The sequence below is a fragment of the Microtus pennsylvanicus genome, chromosome X, assembly GCF_037038515.1.
Source record: "Microtus pennsylvanicus isolate mMicPen1 chromosome X, mMicPen1.hap1, whole genome shotgun sequence".
Lineage (NCBI taxonomy): Eukaryota > Metazoa > Chordata > Mammalia > Rodentia > Cricetidae > Microtus > Microtus pennsylvanicus.
In genome coordinates, this window is record NC_134601.1 from 79,794,887 (window position 1) to 79,798,721 (window position 3,835).

Below are 3,835 nucleotides of genomic sequence, written 5' to 3' on the forward strand. Positions count from 1 at the left end.
TACAACTTTTAGGTCAATTTTGTTATATGAATATATCTGCTCTTGATTAATATTTTGTGATTATGTAGTTCATTTAAAAATGCAATGTATAATTAAGAAATATAGGTTACTAGATAATCATCTGTAATAGTCAAGCTTGCAGTCATGTTAGTTAGATTTTCTAGATGTACAGAGATGTATTTCAGATGGATAGGGATTCTTCAAATCTTTCAAAGACGGCAGAATATGGTATTTAAAATGTTTTAAGACTTTTCATGGCATGAGACATTTTTGCTTCTGGAAGCATCAATTACTTCAAGAGGATGATAGGCATTGAAGAGGCTACTTATGGAGTTTGCTAGCCATTTGGGCAAAAAACTGCCCTTGCCTGAACTGCTTGATGAACTGGACATGCAGGACCTGCAGAGAAATGACTGCTGAACTTGCCTAAAGGTGGACAACCTTTCAGGGTTCCTGCTTCATGAAAGAGTCTTCTTGACATTCTTCACGACACAGAAGAAAGGGACTGACAAACTGCCAATATAGACAGAATTGTCTTTGAAATTTCCTGCTTCATGGGAAAGTCTGCTAGATACTGTGGGCCTGTAGGCTGAAGATGGATGCTCCAATGTTACAGAAGAACTTTGGGTGACTGTCAAGGCAGTGAGATGTCTCTATCAATTCTAGAGTTTGGAAGTTGCTTACAATGCACTTCCTGTTTACCTAGGTAATATATCCTTCTGGAGTCTTTGACGGAGTTGAAGAATTTATACTTATAATTATAGTTTTCCTTAGTTATAATAAAAGATAACGTAGATATAAATATTATAACTGTAATTCTTGCTTGAACCTGTTTTGTTATATGTAATTTTACTATGTTAATGTTAAAAACCTTCCTTTTTTATTTAAACAGAAAAGGGGAGGTGATGTGGGATTCCCCTCTGTATGCTTGCTGTAGATACTATTGGTTAATAAAAGACTGATTTGAGCCCATAGCAGAGCAGGGCAGAAAGAGCTAGGTGGGGAAAACTAAAGTGAATGCTGGGAGAAAGAAGGGCAGAGTCAGAGAGAAGCTATGTAGCCCCACCAGAGCCGGATGAAAATTTACCCAGTAAGCCACTGCCATGTGGCATTACACAGATTAATGGAAATTGGTTAAATTAGTATGTGAGAGTTAGCTGTAATATGGAGGAGTGGGCCATTTCCTGCCTGCCTGGCTCCTGGTCGCCCTGCTAGCTTAACCCTCAAAATAATCACATGGAAATTGTATTAATTAAATTACTGCCTGTCCCATTAGCTCTATCTTCTTATTGGCTAACTCTCACATCTTGATTAACCCATTTCTATTAAATCTGTGTATCACTAGGTGTTTGTGGCTTACCGGCAAGATTCTATCCTACGTCTGCCTCAGGCAGGACATTCATGGTGGCTGCTTTTCTCGGCTTTCTTCATCCCAGAATTCTGTTCTATCTAGTCTGCCCACTTAAGTGCTTGGCCCTATCAAAAGGCCAAGACAGTTTCTTTATTCAAACAATGAAAGCAACACAAATACAGAAGGACCTCCTACACCATTAGTCAATAGGAAGCTAGAGCTAATGGGCCAAACTGATTTAATTAATGCAGTTTCTGTTTGATTATTTCAAGGCTGAGCAGCTGGAGACCAACAAGCGGCTCTCTCCTACTACAGATATTTTACATAAGACTCATGATAGTCATGAAAATTTATAGTACATTCAAGAAATAAAATTAGAAACAAATTAATATACACCCCCCTTTAAAAAAATCACAAAGGAAGACAATAAAGGAAGAAGAAAGCAGTGAACGAACTGTAAAACTGGGAGAAAATGCAGTTTTTAGTTAAAATTTATGCAGTAGTAGTATAATTTTAAAAATATATATGTATATATGTTATACCTAGAGAAGACAGCTCATATTGCCTTTAAGGATATACATAGGCTTGAAATAAAAAGATAGTCAGAAATATTGCATGTAAATTTTAAGCAAAACAGAGCAAGAATGATTAAACTGAGATTGGAAAAAATAGATTTTTAAGTTTCCAATAGTCACAGGAAACCAAGTAAGTCATTATGTAAAAATAAAAGGGTAATTTCATGAAGAAAGTAAGATAATTATTGTTTGACTGTCCTGCTTGAGATTTGTTGTTGCTATTGTTGTTGTTTGTCAACTTGATATAAGCTAGAGCTATCTGGGAAGAAATACCTCATTTGGGAAAGTGCTTCCATCCTGATTGCCTATCAGCAATTCAGTAGGCCATTTTCTACATTAATGACTGATGTGGGAAGGCCCATCTCACTGTGAAATTCCACCCCTAGGCAATGGTGCTGAGTGGTAAAAGAAAGCAGACTGAGCAAGCCAGAAATCAGTGTTTCTCCATGGGTTCTGCTTAAGTTCGTGCCCCAACTTCCTCTGATGAGGGACTGCGATATGGAACTATGGAATAAAAGAAACCCTTTCCCCTCCCAGTTGCTTTTGGTAATGGTATTTTATTATAGCAATAGAAACACTAAGATACTGAACATAACAGGATTAAACTAGAAATCAACAACAGGAGGGAATATGGAAAACTCACAAACACATATAAATTAACTGAACATAAAGTTTAAAGTAAAATTACAAAAACAAATTGGGCATGGGAAATGGGATGATAATATATAAAAATTATAAAAATGTATGAGATCTATTCAAACCATCTCTAATAAAACAAGTTTACCACACTAATTTTCTACATTAGGAAAAGAGAATCAAGTTTGGTGATGCAAACCTGTAATCCTAAAACTCTGGAATCTGAAGTAGGAGAAACATGAATGTAGGGACAGCCTAAGATATATAGTGAGCTTTTGCTTCCAAATAATTAAAAAAGAGTATGAGAGAGAAAGAGAGAGAGGCAGAGAGATAAATGGCAGAGAGACAGACAAAGACAGAGAAGACAGAAATCTTAAGATCAATTAATGTGACATATCATAATTGAATTATGAATAAAAATCACATGATAATTTTATTACATACTGCAAAGACATTTGAGAGAGTAATATTCTTTCATGACGAAAACTTTTTTTCTGCAGCGTGAGTCATTGTGGGTTTCTACGTTAATTGCTATCTACTATTCAAAGCGTCTCTAATGCAGATTGAGAGATAGACAGCATGGCTCTAGCTATTCTAGTATCTGACAAAAATACACTTAAAACAAAAACTAGTCAGAAGAGATAGGGGAGCACATTTCGTAATTGTCAAAGGAAACATCCATCACGTGATACTGCAATTCTAAACATTTATATGCCAATAATAGTGACACTCAATTTCATAAGGGAAACAGCTCTAAATTACAGGCTGATAAAAAGGAGTGATAGTGTATGACTTAAACACTCCACTCTCACCAAAAATAGTCATTCAGCAAAAAACTAAATAAAGGAACCCTGGAATTAAATGACATCATAAATCAAATGGATCTAGTAGATATTTACAGAACACTCCATTCAAACACTTTATTCTCAAAAGTCCATAGAACTTTCTCCAAAATAGATGACACATAAGGACAGAAAACAAATTTAGGAAAACTGAGACAATATACTGAATTCTATCAGGCTACAATGAAATAAAGCTGGATATCAATAATAATAGTAATAACAGAAAGTACCCAATTTCATGGAAACAAAACAACACACAACAGAATAAAATTAGGCCAGGAGAGAAATTACTAAGTAAAATTAAAAGCTTCTAGAATTAAATAAAAATGGAAAAAAACCACAATACTCCAAAATCTATGGGGCACAATGAAGTCAATCCTAAGAGGAAAGTTTCCAACAGTGTCTACATCATAAAATGGGAAGGAGTTCAA